The sequence below is a fragment of the Tauraco erythrolophus genome, chromosome 2, assembly GCF_009769465.1.
Source record: "Tauraco erythrolophus isolate bTauEry1 chromosome 2, bTauEry1.pri, whole genome shotgun sequence".
Classification (NCBI taxonomy): domain Eukaryota; kingdom Metazoa; phylum Chordata; class Aves; order Musophagiformes; family Musophagidae; genus Tauraco; species Tauraco erythrolophus.
The window spans coordinates 3033456-3054829 of NC_141466.1; the positions used below are offsets into that span (position 1 = coordinate 3033456).

Below are 21374 nucleotides of genomic sequence, written 5' to 3' on the forward strand. Positions count from 1 at the left end.
GAAGCCGAGAGAGGGGAGGGGGCAGGAGGATCCCGCGTCCTCGGAGGAAATTCTCAGGCCGGGAGGAGGCACGGCTGGTGCACGGCAAGTCGGGACTGGCTCTCCTGGGAGTTCCCTCGGCGGGGAGGGGGAGGGGGAGCGGCGGTCTCCGCCGGCGGGGAGAGGCCGCGGCTTCGCCCTCCCAAGCCCTGCCTCCCGCCTCCCCTCCGCGGCCGCACGGCGCACCTCTCCGCTCGCCGGCTCCGCGCACGCACAGACAAGACACACGCACACGGGCGGGCAGCGCCCATCACCCCGCCACCGGGCGCCGCCGGTCGCGCCCCGCTCGCTCGCTCCTTCCCTCCCCGCCGGCGCGCGGGGGGACCCGGTGACGTCACGGGCGGCGCGCTCCCCGCGCTCGCTCCGCGCTCGCCGCCCTGTAACTTCTGTTCTGGGAAGTGGTGCCAGGAATAGCCCGGCGGAGCTGCCTGCAGCGCAGAGCGCTCCCTCCCGCCTCGGCCAGGGCGGGCTGCGGCTCCCGGGCCTCCGCCTCTCCCCCGTGCAACACCGGACCGGCCCCTCCGCCGCTGTCAGGGTGATGGCGATGAGCCTTCCCCAAAAAAAGAGGGAGAGAAACGACCTGCCTTAAGATAAATGCGTGAAACGCGCGCCCCTCGGCCGCTGGAATATCTCTGTCAGTCTTTATATATAAAGAAGCACCGCGAGCCGCCTCAGTCCAGGCGAGCCCTTAGCAAAGGAGCAACAAGAGCGCCCGGCGGGATCGGCAACAACAACAACAAGGGCACCGGGAGGGCTTCCCTCCTTCCTCCTCGGTGACTTTCCAGGTGAGCAGCGGCGGCTGCTGCGGGCAGCCCCCTCCTCCCTCCCGGCCGCCTGCCCGCCGCTCGTCCCCTGTCACCGGCACCAGCTGACAGCCGCGCCGAGCCGCCGGCGGGGGGCGGCTGCCGGCGGCGGGGGGCACCGCCGGCGGCGGGGCGCGGGTGCGGGGCGCCGCGGGGCTGGGTTTCGGGCCGCCCGCGGCGGAGAGGGTGCTTGCCGAGCGGCGGGGGAGGGTCTGACGCCAGCGTTCCCGGTGTCGCCGGAGCAACTGGCGGCGCCGCCGGGCGCCCCCCGGCCCTGGGGCTGCAGGGGTAAATGGAGGGCAGGAGGCGTGGGGGAGGGCGCCGGCGGGGCTGTAAAACCGCCGGACCGGTAAGTCACCTCTGTGGCGGCGGCTCTGGGCGCTGGCAGTCACCGGCGCCGTCCGCGGGGCACCGCGGCCGGCGGCCCTTCCCCCGGCCCGGCGCCCCGCCGAGCCGGCGCAGGAGGGGGCCGGGGGGCCGGGGCCAGGCCTTTGTCGGTGACACGCCGTTAGGAAATGTGGGGAATACCCAGCTTGTAAGTGTATGCAGATGAGGAGCAGGCTGCCTTGCGTAATCCCCTCCTGCGGCGGGGAATGGGCATGGTCACCGCCGGCGAGAGGCGCCCGCGGGGGGGCCGCCCCGACGGGGCTCTCTCCGCGGCCTCCGGCGCCCCGCGGTGGGAGGAGGGGGGGCGGGGGGGGGGGCGCACCCCGCGGTGGTGGTGGGGGGGGGGCTCCCGGGGGCACCCGGCGAGCAGGGCGCCGCGGGGCGGGATGGGGTGGGCTCCGGCTGCCGGGGGGCGCCGGGGGTCGCCGGGCACAGGGGGTGTGCGTCAGTGCGGGCAGACCCGCCGGCGTGCCGGGGGTGCGCGCGTGTGTGTGTGTGCGCGCTGCGCCGCGGTGACTGTTCCCTGAAGTGGGTGGGACGTTGGCCCGTTCCGGGAATGTTCCATGACGTGTAACGCCACAGGAAGGGGGTTAACGAGGGGCTCGGCCGGGGCCGCCGCCGCCGGGGCCCTCCCTCCTTCCCTCCGCCCGCCGGCGGGGCTGCCCGGGGGCCGGCGGGGGCACGGTCCCTTATGTAACGCGGGGGACGCGGGCGGCCGGCGGGGATTATGTAAGCGGCACGTCCGCGCCTGCCGCACAGGACGCCTCACGCAGGCAGCGACGCGGCGGGCTGCGGCGGCGCGTCCCCGGCGCGGGGAGGGGGAAGCCCCGGTGTCGCCCGGGTGATGCCCCGCAGCCCGCTCCGACCTCCCCGCCGGGGCCTGCCCGGCGCGGCTGGGCTGTGAGAGGGAGCGCGGGGCGGAGGGGAAGCAGGCGGTGTTTCTGCTCCAGGTGGTGCCCCGAAGAGCTCCGGCCCGCGGCGGGGGAAGCCGGCGGGGGGCCCCGCCGCCTCAGCCCGCCCGGCCCGGGGTCCGCGCCGGCCGCCGGCGAGCCCGCCTTGTCTCCGCGGGCAGGCGGCCGGGGCTCGCCCCAGGGCAACGATAAAAGTCCTCCCAGCTTAATTTCCCAGAAAAAGGGTTCTCTGGTTTTCTTATTAGTTGGTCAAACGTCATTTTGATGTGTTTTGTTTTTTTTTTTTCCCTTCGTATGGTAATGGCAGAAATTAAATTCGTGCTCGAACATTAAAGGTTTTTTATTACAATGATTCTTAAATATCCTTTGAAATTAAACTAATAGGAATACTAATGAGTTTCAGAAACGTTTTGCTGAATAATTTCCCTTCTCTCGTTTTAAGATGAAGTCGACTTTAATATAAAGCCTGTCTGGTTTTGAGCGTTATTAAATAATAGGGCAAACATTTTATGCCTACTTAGTTAAGGGTGTGACTTCCCTCCCCCCCCCCCCCCCCCCCCCCCACCCCCCCCCTTAATAAATCCATACTGTGAATTATTACGAAAGATGAAAATGGAGCGGTCGGGTGGCCAAAGCAAACCAGTACCCGGCGGGTGTGTGTTACTCCGCCCGTTCCGTGCCCGTGCGGCTCCTGGCACCAGGGGGCTCCGGTCGGCGTCGGGAGTTCTGGGGGCACCGAGTAACGGCAGCAATCGCTAAACGGAAAGAAAAGGTTCGGATTCAGTGGGCCTCGTTTTTAAATTCTGTCGTTGTTGCGAATTACTGCCGGAGGAATTTGATCCTCGGGTTATGAGGATGCAGTGCGGAATCCTCAGCGTTTCGATAGTGAGATAGATACGCAGACGTGCTAAAAAAGTGCATCTGTTTTTAGAGATAGGAGAGTCTCTGCCTGGTAGGTTCGCAGCGTGTGGGCATATGTAGATAGGTGTGCTTTAACCTGAGGGTTATGTTTATTTACAGTTAGATGTTAAATCTTTCCTTAGCCTTCCAGTCAGGAGATACTTCTGAAACTTCAGGTGAGGATTATCTGAAGCTTTCTTCGTGGCTTTTTTTTTTTTTTGCTTTGCCTTATTTTTTTTTAAAAAAAATTTAGTGTTGTAGGTTAGACTGAGAGGGTTTTTTCCTCATGAGTTTTAAAAACTTAGTGCTGTCATCTGTAAATACGTTTAAGGTTACTGTGGTTTTCATCTGTGCAAAGGCAGCAGTGGTGTGGTACAGAGTCAGGATGTCATTACTTTTGTTGATGTAACAATCCAAATTTTTACTATTTTATAGGCTTTTGTGTTGACGTTATTTTCCCGTGGCTATTTGGCACAGCAGGCATACACATCCTGGCTGAGGTGGCATGTTAAAGCATCATTGCTATGGGTAAGAATAAAATTGAGCAGCGCTTGTCCCGAAACACAAACACAGAGGACTTTTAATTGTGTATCTAAGTCCAATTGTGTGGCAGCCGTGCGGAACGCTTCTTTGCAAAGGCAGATTTTTAGATTCTCAAGTGACTAGATTGCCTCATACGCAAGATGTGTTTACAAACCTCCTTGTTACTATGAAGACAAAACAGAGAGCCATAGGCATTCATGTGGTCCTTGCTGAATAATGGTGCATGTGTCTGCTGGAGTGCTTGGCAGTCTATCATGTTTAGTTTATGTGGTGGCACCCTACAAGGCACCCTACAAGGCCATTCTTTTTTGGCTTTTAACCCTTTCGAATACCGTTGGCTGGACTCATATGAATAAACTCATGACACTGGTCCACGTGTTTGTCACTAAGGTAGACATTTTTAAAGCAAGAGGTTTATTGCTGAGCGTTTTGCCAAACTTCCTTGTTTATTCGTTTATTTAAATCTTGTTTTCAAAAGAATCAAGGTGAATTGGGTTTCACCAAAAGTGAAAGTAACGAGTCCCATTTTGCATGTCCCTCTCCTCATCGTTCTAGTGTCATCACCAGGGGCAGTTACTGCTTTTGAAATTTAACCATATCGGGTGAGGCAGTGGGAATATGGGAGCTCTGTGTCTGGCACATTGGTTTGCCTAGTGGGATACTACAATACTGACCCATCAAAGGGAAAAATGCTCTTTAGGAGCATTACCGTAGAGTATACAAGTCACAGTTATGTGACTGGTGTTACGAAATATGGCAAGCTGTCTTCCAAATTTGAGTATGGTGGGGCTTCGTAATAAGCCGCGGTCGGTTATGTTGGTAGTTATCCATGCAGCTCCATAAGCAGGGCTCAGCACACACTACTTCCATGTAGTTCTCACTTTATTCCACGTGAGAATTCCAGGTAAAATTGCCAGAGCTGAGTACTTCTCAGTACAGAGTATTTCTCTGCCTGTCTTAGCTCCTAAAGTAAATCAGGCCCAGCAAAAGTTGGTTCTTCATGTCAATGGCCTTCACAGAGGGTGAAGAGAGGGAAGTGTTTTATCCATCTTACCGCAGTCATTGAGAAGAGGTGAACCTGACAGTGTGTGGTTTTAAATTCTTGGTCCTCCTAGCAGGGGGAATACGTAATTATTATTAGATCTGATGGGTTAAACTCTTCAGCAAGAGTTAATTGCTGGTACTCTCGGAAGCTCCACGGAAGCGTTGAGTGCAGGGGCTGTGCGTACCTTTGTCATTTGAAAAAGGTCCGATACGTTATGAGGAAACTGCTTTAAAAATTCTTTTATTTAAAGAGGCAGGTGATTTTTTCCTGACAGATCTCTTAAACAGCATCTCTGAAGTAGCATGTTACAGATGAAAATAACTATTTTTGAAGTAATTTGATTTTTCCCCTGCAACATGACTGTTTGTTTTTTTTCCTTCAGTAGAAGGAACTAGCTAGCAGTTCCTGAAGAAGTGAAGGAACAGCAAGGGGAAGTGTAAGCTAAATGGAAAATGGAGAGTAGTATTTTTCACATGTTTCAATCAGTAATTTTAGATGCTACATTGAATTAAAGTACAACAGAATTATCACAGAAGAATGAAAGTTTCAAGCTGGCTTTGCCATTTTAATAGGAAATAGCAGTTTCGTGCAGTTTTGTTTCTCTTTTTGGGACTTAGACATTTTTTATAAGACTTTGTAGCAACTGTTCTATTTCAACAGGAAATATTAAAAAGCAGTTCACTGGGGCCATGTTTTTAATTCTCAAGTGAAATTAGGACTTGTAAAAGTGCTGGTCTGACAGCCTGAGAGCAAAAATCCATCGTAAACAGAAGTATTAGAAGTTTTTCCATGATAACCAACTGGCGAGCCCCTACTTGGACCTAAAGAAATCATCAGTGAATGTAAAGAGTATGTTAATATCTGGAAGCATCTTATTTTTTATTTTTTTTTACTGAAATAGCAAGTGGGAGGCACCACGTAGCTCTTATTTTAGCATTCTGAACTTTTCATAGAATCATAGAATGGTTTGGGTTGGAAGGAACCTCAGAGATCATCCAGTTCTAACCCCCCTGCCATGGGCAGGGACACCCTCCACTACACCAGGTTGCCCAAAGCCTCATCCAACCTGGCCTGGAACACTGCCGGGGATGGGGCAGGCACAACTTCTCTGGGCAACCTGTGCCAGTGCCTCACCACCCTCTGAGTGAAAAATTTCTTCCCTATATCCAACATGAATCCCCCCTCTTTCAGTTCTTTTGCTCATAAATGAAACAATTGAGTTTACCCTAACCACTCATTTGTAGGAAGTTGCCCCCAGTAAGATTTGTCCCCAGAAATCTCTCGCTCCAAGCTATGAGCATGGAAAGGAGGTGAGAGGCTGTGGGCATGGGAAATGATCTGATGCGGTGTTTCCAAATCCCCAGTGTGAAATAATCAGAAGATGTGCAAGTTTCATGTGCAACTTTGCATGTCAAATTAAAAGTCTCTTAGCCTTTTTTTTTTGTCTTGTGATTAATTTCTCACCGTCATTAATAAGATCTGAACATAGGAATTTCTTCTTGTTGTGAGGAAGTTTGGTGGATTCTTGGTGCTTGTTTTTTTTTTGTCTTTCAGGCACGTTTTGTGCATCTGCAAAACGGTCGCTCTCTGTTCTCTGCGTGCCAGGGTAGGAGCAGCAGAGTGTGGACCACAATGTTTGTATGGTCACAACATGGCTCGTCTTTCTGTGTTTCCTTGTTCTGCCCTGCACATGCCTCTTTCACTGTTTCTTGAAACTCAATAGTGCCTTTTACTTTTTCATAGATTTATATCTGAATAAGCAAAAATCTGTACGTATTTTTTAGAATGGTTTGGGTTGGAAGGGACCTCAAAGATCATCTAATTCCAACCCCCCTGCCATGGGCAGGGACACCCTCCACTACACCAGGTTGCCCAAAGCCTCATCCAACCTGGCCTTGAACACTGCCAGGGATGGGGCATCTACAACTTTTCTGGGCAACCTGTTCCAGTGCCTCACCACCCTCAGAGTGAAGAATTTCTTCCTTATATCCAATCTAAATCTCCCCTCTTTCAGTTTAAAGCCATTTTCTCTCCACTTTCTCTGGATGAGGCTCTCAGGACGTCCCTACCGAAAAAATGTGCCGCTCACATGGTGGTATTCTTAAAGCAACACGGTGTACCCATGTGGGTGTAATTACCTGATGTAAATTCCCCCAGTACGTGGTTACACTGATATGAACAGTTTGTGTAGTGATTATATCCATTTTTCTGAGTTTGATTATGCACGTTCTACCTCTGTCAGCGTAGACTTGGTCTCACCAGAAAAGTTCTTGCTAAAAACGACGTAGAAGCCGTAAGTAATGTAATAATGTAGTTAGTCATGGGTTTATGGCCGTGCACACGCGTTTGTTCTGCTGCACCTTGATTTGTGTTTAGCAGAAAATTATTTTACTGTTTTGGTTTTTCTTCTGATTGACACTTCTGTCGTAATATGCTTACAGAGTCTGAAAAATGCAACTCTAATATACAAGAAATTTCAGCCTGCACAAAAAAAAATAAAGAAAAAAAACTAAAGAATATTTCTGTTCTTAAAAATGTAAGCTCACTTCATTGCAACTTAAGTAAGTTGTAATAAACTGCTGCAGCTCTGGTTGAAATGTCTGTTCTATGTAAGCTGCCAAAGGGGGAAAAAAGGGATGTGCAGTATTTTTTGAAAGATAGGCGTTAACTGCAGTTGTGTCGTGTAGGAGGAACTCAAGGTTTGATTGCTACAGGAACTTCCAGAGAATGGTTTATTGGAAATTCCATATGAAGGAAAGCAGTTAGATAATTTGCATGTATAGTTCACTTCACTAGAAAAGTGAACACTAGAGGAGCTAAAGGGAATTGAAATTACAGTGTCAGGTGACATTTTAAAGATAATGCAGTGAGGTAAAGTTTGACACTCTTCATAAGCAAATACTCATGAAAAAAACAAAGCACAAAAAGTCCAGATTATTTCCTGTAATTTGTAGTGAAGTTTAGACTTTTTTTGGCTACAGAGGTTAGTATTGCTGCTGGCCTGGCTGGGCTGACTTAATGTTCCCTGCCTCCCCAAATCTGAGGGGAGTGCCTGAAATTTTCCTCTGCTGGGCTTGGTGGTGGACCGTCAGATCTTGAGGGCCATCCTTATCAAGTGATTTATGGAGCAATACTGGCTGTTTTCTAATAATAAATTTAAAAAGCTGAAAAAAATGTCCGATTACACATTGTAGGACATGATGTAATCTCAGACAATTTAGTAGAACAGAGTGCCTAATTTTGTTCAAATAATATTATTTAATGAGCAGTTTTCCCATAGAGTAGTATCTGCACTTAGACAGAAAGGTACTTTATGTTTTAAAAAGCTCTAAAAGGACATGATCAGGATTATCAGAATTAGTCTTATTAGACAGTGGGGTTTTCTGGCATATTGTTTTTTTCATTTGATTAAGAGAAATGGCCCAATCTCTGTATTTATGTATTTTGTATTTGTGGTTTGCATTAAAACAGAACACGTGTAGTGTATCAAGAAAGAACAGCATGAAATAATAACTGAGGTTACCCTTCCCTGACAACAAGGCATGACACTATTTAGTTAGAGGGAAAACTAGTCAGTTAGACCAAAATCAGAATTTAACAGTGACGAAGTGGCATCTGTTAACAGTCTTCATATCATGGTTCAGTGAAGTTCGTTTCCAGCGCAGTCCATTCACAAAAGTCCTAAAAGTGTGTGGTGTTTCACGTTCCTTGTCTTTCCAAGACAGCTAAAATAGTTGTTAGTTGGAAAATACATCTTTAATTACTCTAACTGCTGTCGATTTATGTGAGGTTAGAGAGTGATTTTTCTTCTTTCTGTACGAGCATCAGCAATGAACAAGAGATGCTCTAGAGAGTCATAGAATCACAGAATGGTTTGGGTTGGAAGGGACCTCAAAGATCATCCAGTTCCAACCCCCCTGCCATAGGCAGGGACACCCTCCACTACACCAGGTTGCCCAAAGCCTCATCCAGCCTGGCCTTGAACACTTCCAGGGATGGGGCATCTACAGCTTCTCTGGGCAACCTGTGCCAGTGCCTCACCACCCTCAGAGTGAAGAATTTCTTCCTTATATTCAATCTAAATCTGCCCTCTTTCAGTTTAAAGCCATTGCCCCTTGTCCTGTCACTACATGCCCTTGTAAAAAGCCCCTCTCCAGCTTTCCTGTAGCCCCTTTAGGTACTGGAAGGCTGCAATAAGATCACCCCGGAGCCTTCTCTTCTCCAGGCTGAACAGCCCCAACTCTCCCAGCCTGTCTCCAGAGCAGACGTGCTCCAGCCCTCGGATCATCTTTGTGGCCTCCTCTGGACCCGCTCCAGCAGCTCCATGTCCTTCTTGTGTTGGGGTTGGTCTTCTAAGTTGTCTGTCGTGTTTGGTACACGTCGTTACATATTGTTCACATCTGGTTTAGTTTTTAATCTCTGATTCACTTAATTACTAATTAAAAAGATACACAAATTGTACTCATCTTTGAACTACTTTATCATAGTGGGTAATGTTAATTATTGGTGAAAAACCTCAGAATCAGTCACGCATTAGTAAAACTACTACATTATTTGGAGTAATTAATAGGGGAGTTTTGAGTCAGCTGTGTTTTTGTAAAGGAGTAAGGTTGTAAGGTGGAACTGATCTATAGTAGTATGAAGGTTCCCACAGCACCTTTCTTTCCTCTTATTTGGTACTGACTGGACTTTGATCTGCGAAATGTCGGGAGTCAACAGGATGACATGCAGTACCTTCATTTTCTCTGCTTTGTTTTTAGCTCAGCTCACTAATAGTTGAAAAATGTTGCCAATAGCTGTTCAGTGGTACCATTAAATTAGTTACTGATCTCTCTGTGGACAAAAATTCATCACTCTGTATGTTGCTCTTATGAACAGGCTTGACAGAAAGTTGAGAAAGTCATAGACAAGGAAATGGAAGCATATCAGATCCTCCAAAACTTCTCTTTTGGAGCAAGGACAAGGTGCGTTTATACAGCACCTTCAAAAGGCTTGTTTTGCTCCTGGATTGCACAGATTTCAGCATCTGGAGCTGATAAACCTGAACCTTCCATGATGGCAGGTTGGCCCAGACGCGTTCACGTGTAAAAGATAGGTGTACAAGGAGAAGAACCTCTGCTTTAGTTTTTATCTGTGTCCTCTGTGCGATGTATTACAGTGGTGTGTCCGGGGTCTTTGTTCTTCTGTAGTGACGACGAAGTAGCTTTCAGTAGATACACCCTGACTTTCCTTCCCTTGCTCCCTAGATCACCCTCTGCCTGGCAGGAAAAAGAAAGACACATGGGACCATGGAGTTCCTTTACGCACACCGCTCCAGAGCTTCAGTGCAGCGTATTTTCCACAAATGGAGTGACTAGGAGAGAATTTTCTTCCTTTTCTTCCCTTTCTTCTTTTAATTTTCTTTCTCTTTCACAGCCTCAGTAATTAAAGAAGAAAACAAGGATGCTAAATACACATTTTTTGATGTATGGTGGTTGAGAATGGGGCCTAGAGGGGGAGATGAACAAGATGGGGAAGGAAGGTTCGAATGTGACTGACAGTGGATTATAACTGCCTTCAAGAAGTTATTTTTATCAGATGAAGTCTCCCACTAACATTAAGTCCTCAACTTAAAGAATTTTTGTAGTACAGCCCTTAAAATCCCTGTCCAGTTGCAAGTTGTACATTCATGTCTTGATGAGTAGCTAAGATCCAGAAGGCACCATCTTTGATACAGTGGTAGCATCCTCCGACTTGCATTATTTGACATCTCCGCAGATAATTTACACACAGAATACAAGGCCTTTTATCTTGCTTGATGCTTGCAGGTATTTCTCTTTACATTTGCCTGTGCACTGTTTTGATTTAATTTAGTTGCAGTATCATTTGATCCTGGTCAATAGTTCAACTCACTTAACTAGCAAGCAGGGGAATAAATAAACCCAATTTTGACTAACTCTTTCTCAGTCAAGTGGGTTGTCTGGCAAGCCAAGAGTGTAATAAATAGATTTTGTGGCTATTTACAGACTCACACTAGAAAAGTTTCCGTGCTTCCCAGTTTCATTACATAATTCAGGCAGTGTCACATCCAGATGACGGGATTACACCTGTGCTTTTTCTCAGCCAAAAAAGCATTTTTTTGGCTCCTGCTTTGATGTTTTCCTATAAAAGTAAACAGATTACACCAGAAAATGGAGAGATTTTGCTGTATTGCATGAAGAAATATTTAAGCATGTGTGTATAAGTATGTACATACACATTTATGTGATCATAGCTTTTGCCTCCAGTCATGTTCTGTCTCCTTCACAGTGCAGTATCCCTGGAATAACTTCATGGGAGCTTGCGGTTGTAGGTCTGGCTTGTTAGTCACCGAGGGGAGGATTTGTCCTAGATTCAGCGTAGGTTCAACTTCTGCTATTCTTTAAATATCAAAGAAAGTATTTTAAATAAATAAACCTATTTGCATTATTTATGTGTGTTAGCATTTATTTCACAAATGTTCATACAGATTCATACACGCAGCCACGTTTTGTTAAACAGGTGAAAAACCATATTAGTTCTCTGTGAGGAATTGCTGTCATTTCACTTTGGTGCTCTGGGTATCAAGAGTGTGGCCAGGTGATCTTTCCAAAGTGCTGTTCACTGTTGCTGGGACATTGCTGATACAATGATGCCAGCAGAGTCAGTAACTGAGTGTGGCCCATTTTACTGCCTGTGACTGATTCAGCCAAGGTCATGTCTTGCTGGACCGTGAAGATGTTTGCCTTCTAAGTTCAAGCACTTGGAATTCTTTTTTTATCCTCCTGTTTCTGAAGGATGTAGCTGTATCACTCGTAGTCTAGTCAGAAGTTTAAAGGATGGTTTCTGAGGCCCCTTTCATTGATGGTGCGTGACAGCCAACTTGTGCGTGGTGCTCATGAACCCTCACTCTTCTGGTAGGACACCCACTTCAGTGCCATGGCTGAACTCGTGGTTCCAGGTCTCGTGGCTGTAGAAATGTGACCAGAAAGTCAATCCATGAACAGACTACCTGTGTAAACAGATTATGTAAATGAAAGCATAAAAACCCCTTGCATCGTGCCAGCACTTCTAATCTTGTTGCTTGACCTTTCTCTGGTGTCAAGTGCAAAACCATCTTGCCTTCGTGTCACAGTTTTCTAATCAGTGCCCCACAGCTGAGAAGACGACACCGAACTCTGCTCAGCAGAGCTTCTGTTACTGCGTGAACTGCCTTGTCTCTTGTGAATAAAATGAAAACTCTGTCGATTTGGATCAAATCCTGACTTCAATAAAAGTGCAGAATGGCGAGTTGTTACTGATTTTTCGTGAGGCCAGGATTTTGCCACCAGCAGGAGACAGGACAGGTACTGCTGCAGCAGTGCTCCTCGTGACTGTCTCAGCCTCTAAACAGAAGCCTCCAGCGCGCGAGGTTTGCTCTTCGTTGGGTATGGTACCACTAGGTGAGAATACTGGGAAAACTGTCTACATGGAAATAGCCTCTGGATACTTCAGGCAGAGAAGATAGAAAACAAAAGGCACTCTCAACAGAAATGACTGTTACATTGCCAGATGGTATAAAGTAATTTGGAAAGAAAGAGTAAAGGTATATTATCTACCCCAAGGTGCTTTCATTGTGATTTGAATATAAAACACGTGAAGTCTTAGGTACAAGTGTTGGAACTGACAGTGGCTTAGAGCTGTGGTTTTAACTTTTTTTTTTTTTGTAGTTATAACCCATCTGAGAAAGGAACTTGCTGGGTTCCTGAGGGCATCGTAGTTCCAGCAGTTTGTGAGCTTGGAGCCTGGACTGTACCTTACCTGTACTGTATGCTTCTTTCCCCAGTGAAATGCAGTTATCTGGGTTTGGAACTGCTTGTTAAGCTGTAAGAAACTTGCATTTCAATTCAGTTTCTGCATGATGTCATTTTGGTTTTGTTGGTTTTTGGGTTTTTTTTTGAGCCCAATACCTTCTTGTTTCAAGTGGCAAAATTTCAGAGTTTTTTATTTCCTACTTCTAGTACACTTCAGCATTGAAAAGACGCAAGAAAACAGTATTTACAAGAGGTTTGCAAGATTCTAGAGTGATGTTTCATTATAGCGTAACTTACCTGTCCTGTGTATCTAGTCATAGAATCACAGAATGGTCAGGGTTGGAAGGAACCTCAAAGATCATCTAGTTCCAACCCCCCTGCCATGGGCAGGGACACCCTCCACTACACCAGGTTGCCCAAAGCCTCATCCAACCTGGCCTTGAACACTGCCAGGGATGGGGCAGCCACAGCTCCTCTGGGCAACCTGTGCCAGTGCCTCACCACCCTCACAGTGAAAAATTTCTTTCTTATATTCAATCTAAATCTCCCCTCTTTCAGTTTAAAGCCATTGCCCCTTGTCCTGTCACTACACACCCTTGTAAAAAGTCCCTCTCCAGCTTTCCTGTAGACCCCCTTTAAGTACTGGAAGGCTGCAATAAGATCCCCCCGGAGCCTTCTCTTCTCCAGGCTGAACAGCCCCAACTCTCTCAGCCTGTCCTTCTTGTGCTGGGGACTCCAGAGCTGAACACAGTATTCCAGGTGTCGTCTCACAAGAGCAGAGCAGAGGGGCAGAATCACCTCCCTCGACCTTCAGAAGTCCTTCTGAAGCCCAGTAGCACTGAACCGTATTGGCATATCACTGATAACTGGGTTTCTCTTTGCACTTTCCCATTTTCAGATGTAATTTTGAAAGAATCTTGCACCTGATGGGTTGATTAGAGAGGAGATGAGCTATTTTCTTTTTTTTTTTTAAATATTGCAAACAAAAAAATAAAAGGAAGAGGAAAAAGCCCAGGTAAACCAAATCTTATGACATGGTTTTAGAATGCATAACCTTGGGCAAAAAGGGCCAGCTATTGGAGTAGTTCTTGAGTAACCTAATTGTTTGATAAGGATCCTTGCCTGTTTAAGTTGTTGTTGGTTGCTGGAAACATTCCATTTCTAAATTTGTGCCTTACTGCATACCCTGAGGTATGTGTACAACCCGCTGTAATTGCACAGTTTATTATTTTATTAATGAGAGCTATGGTAATGTGTTGGCTCATGAATTCCCTCCAGTCCAGGTATGGTCTCCTAATTGCCCAGGGTTCTGTGATTCCATCCTTTGTTCCGGGGATGATGTTGGAAAGCAAAAGCAAAGTTTAAGCATGGTTTAAAGAACTGAGACCTTGCCCTAAAGCCTGTGTTTGGTGGGATATTGCAACCACAGGCTCGAAAGGTGGGATGACTTTTTAACACACACCTAATGAATAATAATAGAAGCAGCAGAAGTAAATTCTTACTACATAATCCCGAGTACCTGAGGCTTTGCCAGCTGGAAGGAGAGGGACGCGCCCCTTAATTGGCCTTCCTCACCCTAACAGAGCACCCCTTCGTAATTCCATGATCCGGGTCTCTCCCGCCTGCCTGTTTCCCCGCGTGGCTGGAATTCTTGCACTCCGTTTGCTCGGAGGCACACAACACTGAGCAAGCATCTGGCATGCACCAGCAGCTCCTGTTTCTAATGAGCCTCAGGGGCGGCAGCCGTACTGGGGTGCCTGTTCCCAGTATTCCAGAAGCTGTTTCTGGGTGCGGATGCTAGATGCGTAGCGCGAGAGCAGGGAGCAGCATCAGTGGAGGTGTGGTTTGTGAAGGAGTCGGGGAAATCCAGTTTACTCTGTAGCTCTGGAGACAAAACTTTCCCGTAAAAAGCCATGGCAAAACACCACGACCTCAAGCAACTGGCGCTCGCCCCTCTGTGCCGCCCAGTTTTACTGGTACGTCGTAAACCCCTGACTCTGGGCTTGCAGGATGCGGGGAGCTCTCTGAGGACGCCGTGGCAGCCCGGGTTCCCCGGGGCAGGGGGCACGGCGAGTTCCAGCCTTCTCCCAGCGGCAGCCAGTACGGTGTTCCACAGCTTCTGGAAGTGCCCATCGCAGCGCTGGCTCTTCTGCAAGGGCTTTTCGTAGCTGTAGCCCCTGTGGCTGGCTGCGGCGTGGTTTTCTGGGGGAACAGATGGTGTATTACGTAGAAAGTTTCTGTATTTTTGTATCACTGGTTTTTATTTATTTATTTAGCTGTTTGACTCCCTTTTTTTTTTTTTTTTTAAAGTGGGCATATAGCATAAGTGCAGAACTTGGTATTGGATTTGCTTCTGATATTTTAATCTTTATATTTGTGCATGTGCACAGTGTTTTAAACTGAGCAGCGTGCACTTTCTGAAGTTTTAGAGAACAGATTTTCGTCATTTGGCTCGAAATCCGTTCAAAATACTGTAAGGGAAAAAAGCGCATGAAAGAAGATCTTTGAAAGGAAAAAGTAAATGTCTTATTAAACAAGCTTTGTACTCACTGGAGTACAGTTTCGTTTTTAAGTCAGTAGATGTGCTTTGTGTAACTAATCTTTGTTTTTTTAATTGATATCATCTGGTCAATTTGAGTGAAAATGTTATTCCCATAAGAAAAATATTTATTCTAAATATTATTGTTGCCTAGGATCTTGCTGAATTCATGAGATACAGAAGCAGTCAAGTTGATTTAATATTTTTAACATTTTTATGGTGTTTTCTCATTGTTTCCATGAAAGCGATTTCAATAAATATTTTAGCAATCTCTCTTGGTTTCTTTAAATTAGGTTCCCTGTTGTTGAAAACTGCAGGTTCTTAAACACGGGTTTCAGTCTGCTTTGTCTTGGTTAGACATTTGAAATATAAATACTTCAGCAAGGTCCAAAATGAAGGTTTGCCTTTTCCCCATGAGTAGTTTCCGGGACTACTGGAAACATTTCACAGAACGGTTTGGGTTGGAAGGGACCTCAAAGATCATCCAGTTCCAACCCCCCTGCCATGGGCAGGGACACCCTCCACTACACCAGGTTGCCCAAAGCCCCATCCAACCTGGCCTTGAACATTTCCAGGGATGGGGCAGCCACAGCTTCTCTGGGCAACTGTGCCAGTGCCTCACCACCCTCACAGTGAAAAATTTCTTCCTAATATCCAATCTAAATCTCCCCTCTTTCAGTTTAAATCCATTGTCCCTTGTGCTATCATTACATGCCCTTGTAAAAAGTAAAAGAATCTTTAAAGGTGATAAATATTTTGTAGGTAGCCAACTTTATTTAAGAGTTGTTTTCCATATGTATTTGTACTCTTTGCAGCCAGTTTCTCTTTTGGAGTGGAAGAGCTCGTGTTTTCATCAGTCCACCAAGGGCACCGACAGTGAGGCCAGTTCACAGTTTGCATCTGTCCGTTTGCTTTAGCTTTTGAAATTTAAATGCAAAAAACTCAAGACGATAGCTACAGTTCTTTTTAAAATATTATTTTCTCAGGAGATCATCACTACTTATACCTATTGCTGTGTATGATATGGGCTGGATTCTGTTTCAGCACCCACATTTTTAACGGCCAGATTCTGATCACTTTAATTGAACTAATCCAGACTTGTCTTTGCTGAAGTTAATGCTTCTTTGATTCGATGCAGAGTTAAAATCAGATTTTCTCCCTCACATTGTGTATTGTGTACTGCAGATCATTGCCAATGCCAAAAACTCATTTGTCTGCTTTTTTTTTTTATATTGAAAACAGTCCTGATGATTACTGCCAGGCTGACGACCTTCAGGATTAAGTCTTCAAGCTAGTGTCAGAACAAGAAGCAGTAGAGGTTTCTTCATGTTAACTGGGCAGTGAATCTTCAAGATAAGCTGTCTTGAAAAATCTTACCTCTAAAGGAAAGGGTAGAAAACAACCAAACCAGCTCTTAGCCTTGTAGAAGAATATGTTTTGAAAAGCATATCCAAAATGTTTCGTTTATAAATAATTAAAAATACTATCTTTGACCTTCTTTTAGTAAAATGAGCAGTTTTGGTAAGCCAGTGGCACGGCATACGTCCCACAAAAGATGCGATTTTTTATGACTCCAAGATGTATACTAGTGGTTCCCTAGTTTTCAGCTCTAATACTCGGAATTACGAGAGCTGAAAGGCTGGCTTCAGTTCCCGGTGTGACCACAGGGTGGTTATTGCAGGAACACAGCAAAAATACTCCTCTTCAGCTAGTGATGGTGGTATGAGATGAGAATCCACAAAAGCATTTTCCAAACTCCTTATAACCTTTTCCACTGAGGTTTATTGAATCAAGGGCCTCAATTTGAAAATCAGCTTCTATCAAGCAGAGCACTGCTACCCAGTCTGTCTCAGTGTGCAGAGGAAAAGTCTAGCGTCCCGGACACCAGAGGTGGTTACTGGGACATGCCTGTTGTGGAATGGCTGTATTTAGCACTGTATTTTGACGTGTTGTTCAGAGCCTAAGAAAAAAGGGTCTGGAATGTGGCTCATCTGTCATTTAGATTAGAGATAAGGAAGAAATTTTTCACTCAGAGGGTGGTCAGGCACTGGCACAGGTTGCCCAGAGAAGCTGTGGCTGCCCCATCCCTGGAAGTGTTCAAGGCCAGGTTGGATGAGGCTTTGGGCAACCTGGTGTAGTGGAGGGTGTCCCTGCCCATGACAGGCGGGTTGGAACTAGATGATCTTTGAGGTCCCTTCCAACCCAAACCATTCCATGATTCTGTGATTCTATGATTCATGAGCGAGAGCTTACTGTAAGCCTGTCCATCCCCCTGCCTCAGGGCAGGATCAGTGAAAACCCAACCATTCCTACGGGTGGTTGTTCAGACTGCTCTTTAAAACTTCCAGAGGTGGACACTCTGAAACCTCCCCGATGGTCTTATTTGGATTCTTAACGATGCTTTCCGTTAAAAAAGTCTAATGTTTTTAGGAAGGTATCGATGGTGGGTAGGACTGAAGTCTACGCTTGCCAGGTGGTTTGCTAATGGTTTCCTTAGGGGCAGATGGACAGCTTGTGAGGCAGTTACTGAATGCTCAACTCCCACGTGCCACTACATGACTCCTGAGCCTTCACCCGTGTCCTTGAGCTGGGTCCTTATCTGCTTCAGAAAGGCAGGGCTGAAATTGGGAAGAAAGCATCTGTATTCACTTTGCCGGGTTGTCAGCCGTATCCGACAAGGGAATCCTGTAGTTTTACACTCCACGTTTGCCGCAAACGCGTTCCCCAAACACGCTTTGCTCCGTGGGATCCAAAAATATGCAAGGCTTCATTTCCAGATGCTTGCAGAAGTACGGGCTGTAGCGAGAGCTTAGTGCCTTTCTCTATTTTATTAATATTCTTACACAAGCTGTACAAGAAAAATAAGAGCAGCATGGCTCCTGAGCAAATATTGTTTCTGGTCACATAGGATGCTTTGCAGCTGAGCCTGCTAACACGCTGCCTCGCTGCTTTGCTATGCGAGCGCGGAGAACGCTGTTAGCAATCAAGCCACTGCTGATTTCTCCTCCAAAACCTCCCTCCTTGCAGCGCCTTGGAAATGCCTGAACTTTGGCCCTGGATCTGCTGACACCCCGAGGGAGTGTAAATGTAATGACGTCTTTGCTCGTTTCAGCTGCACAACAGGAAACGCTCACGGCCTCCCCTTCTTCCTGCTCTGAGAAAGTGCTGCTTTTTTTTTTTTTCTAATTTCATTTTTTATTTTTATTTTTTTTTTTCCCTGCCTTCCCCTGCAGTCGAGCGGGCTGAGACCCAGTGCCAGGTCTGGGCTCGGCAGCCAGCCGGTGCTCGCCCAGGGCGCCCGTTGCTGCTACCTCCTCGCCAGGGCAGCACATTGCCTCCCGTTGCTCCGCTGCGGCGGTGATGCCAGAAATACCAACCTTTTAATAGCTTTTTTTTAATTTTATTTTATTTTTTTTCCCTGGAGAAGTGACTGAGAAGAGAATACAGTTATGTGGCAATGGCTTGCTCCACAGAGCGTGTCACTGGAAACGGCTCAGCAGCAAAGACCAGGATGGTCGGGTGATGGTTCGCCCTGGGGAGACCACATCACTTGCGTGATGCAGAGGGCACACTGTCAGGTGGGCGTTGAGGGATCCTGGAATACGGTCCCAATAGTGCTGAATAATGCTGGATATACAGGGCCTGAACGGATTTCTTCGCCCTGCTGGAATACGGAGGCTGGCTTCCTGCAGAGCATTGACGTGAAAAGGGTTTAACCCTTTCTGGCTGCTGCTCGTACACGTTGTAACCGAACCAGGGAGATGAGTAAGAATGGTTGTTGAGAAACACGAGCATTTTGCAGCTGCCTCAGGGAGGAGGGTTTTGACTCATCAAAGTCAGCCCAAACATTAAAGCAATACAGCGTTCTTGCGAGTGAAATTAATTGGTTCAATATTCGACTGCTATTCTGTAATGACTGGGTGGGCGGGTCACTCTTTTAAAAAATAAAATGCTCGTGCACTAGAGAGTTTGCATATTGTGACGTGAGAAGAGGCACTGAGCAGTCTCGAGTACAGTATCCTGAATTTGAAAGATTTAATTAACTTTGAATGTAAACAGCACCGGTGCACTTGCTTGTTCGTTTGTTTAATGTTGCATAGGCATGTTGTTTGAGGAGCAGCTTTTGTTTGGGTTCTGTAATAAGCAAGTTCTGGATTTACCTCATTAATCTATCGCACTACCTAGCTAAATAACTGTTGGTTTTGACAAGCTGTAGTTATGTAACGTGCATGGTGAGATGCTTGCAAGCAGGGAGAAGCAAGAAAGGCAAAGAAATAACAGCACTCAACCTTTAGTGGAATAGGATGGGACTGGATTTTGAAATTAAATACTGTGTGTTGGTACTCTCAGCCATGCAGGCAAGGTCCAGCTCTTCCTTATGAGGATGTGTCTTGAAACAAAGTCTTCAGACAGGAATGTTTAACAGGCAGAAGAGTGAATTTGCTCAGGCATGTGCAGTCCTTGGAGGGTTTTGTATACGTGCATGCCAAATTCCATCCCCCTCCACCTCCCACCCACCCCCGGGCTGTTGTTTTTCCTCTGGAAAAGCACTGTAGAATAATAAATGGGAAAAGTCTCTTAAATGGGACTGATTTCATGTATTAAAGAAAATAACTTGATGAGCTGTGATTGCCCCTATAAAGTGTTACATAAATCTCTTTTTTTTTTAAATATGCCCCTATAGGGTGATTAGGCAAGTATACACTACAATAGTCCTCTGTCTCAAGAGGCTTAACAACCAGTTTATGGAAAAGGGTAAGCAAGTAGTTGTATGAATGCATTAGAATAAAAGCAATTGATTTTAGGTTAGATCTTCCTTGAATAATATTTCCTTGACAATTTTCTCTGCTGTTACTTGGTTTTGATCTTCAAAGTTATGCTGAGTTGTTAAGCCTGGGATGACCTTTTGCTTTAGTGGCGCGGATACAAATATTAAATAATAATATTAGGAAATAAAGGCATGAGAAGAACAGATTTTTAGGAAAGGAGTGGGAATAATGACTTTTTAGGAAAGAAATGGCTTAGTGCTCCTGAATTCCTCTTCAAACTGTCCTGCCCCCTCTCATTTTGACCAAATAATTACATATTTTTCCTTCCTTCCTTTTGTCTATAGATAAAACAGCGGCAAACTAGGCCGAAGGGTTATTAACTACTATATTTTGAGGTTTTATTGTTACTAATAACCAATACTAAACATGGGTGTCGATATTTATGGTCTTCTCTTATATGCTACCATACGTGCGTACGTACACAGTGGCTGATTATGCGTTCAGTACAGACAACAGCTGAGATGTTATAACGAGAAACAGTTGTGTCTGTGAGCAGCTTCTGCAGCTAGCACCATCGCTGGTCGTCCCAGCATGGAGAAGAGATGAACAAGCACAGACGGAAACATTTATTTTCTCACACAGGAGGCCGTTCAGGTCATGGCCAAGGGATGTCGGAAAGGCACTATAAGGAAGTGGACAGTGTTGCTTCGTTATGTCCTTATTTTCCAAACAAATGCAGGATTTCTCTCGGACTGTCAGTGCAACATCCTTCAGAAGGAACTTGCTTTTTATGAAAACTTAAATTTTAGTCTTCTGGAGAGTTTTCATTTATGGTACTGAATTGACTTAGTTTCGTGCAGTTATGTGTTACTGTTACAGCGACAGCTTAAAGCTGAGGATCTAAGTAGTGCCATCTGAGGACATCAAGATCTTGTAGGTGGAGAAAGACCTTTTCCCCAATCTGCATGATAATAGCCAAATACAGAGTTCATCAAATGCTTTTTATTCGTATTGACTCTCCAATACTCTTTACTTCTGACTCTGTAGTGGTTGGTGGGTGGGTAGTAGCAATGTCCTTTGTGCAACCCCACGGTTTTTGTAATGCACATGAGGAACTTGTACCAGCATCATATTAAATTGTTGCAGTTTTTGGGTACGGGATCACTAGTAGCATGGTTGCAATTTTTCGATGTGGTTAATTAGGAAAGTCCGAGTGTCCTTTGCTTGAGTTTCCCTTCCTCTTTTGGATGAGAAGTCCTCTGAGCTTTGTAGGGTCGGGAGGGAGCGCCGTGGGAGCTTTCACCCCGTGTTTCGGCAGAGTCGGTGGGATGGGCAGAGCTGCAGAGGGGGTTGTTGCGGGCACGGACACGGAGAGGGTGGATCCGTGAGTGTGCAGGCGGTGGTTTGCACAGGAGTAAACTCTCCCATCCCGAGGTCCTGGAATGTATCTTCAGAGGTCAATAGACCCGGCCATAAGGCTCTGCAGAGAGGGCTCCTTGCCCTGCAAGTTGCTGTGCACAGTTGTTCCATTTTCCTTGCTTTTGTTAAAAACCCGCCTGTCTTGTCCATTCAAACCCTTCAGTGTCTTCGGGTTATTGAGTTGTTCCCGTATCGCAGCGAAACTTGGAATAGTTACCAACTCAGTTTC

At 46.4% G+C, this 21374-nt stretch overlaps 1 protein-coding gene across 7 annotated transcripts in view; it reads left to right on the plus strand.

Moving 5' to 3' along the window:
* The first annotated feature begins 492 nt into the window (after positions 1–492).
* The window catches only part of HIVEP2 (HIVEP zinc finger 2), a 163214-nt gene continuing 142332 nt past the window's right edge, over positions 493–21374 (plus strand). For 4 of the 7 annotated variants that reach the window (XM_086631202.1, XM_086631207.1, XM_086631206.1 and 1 more), the window contains exon 1: positions 493–824. The gene's annotated coding sequence lies outside the window, so the exon portion shown is untranslated. Of the gene's footprint in view, positions 825–2914; positions 3217–3475; positions 3569–21374 lie in introns of those variants that run through there. The other 3 variants (XM_086631204.1, XM_086631203.1, XM_086631205.1) reach the window with 3 other exon arrangements.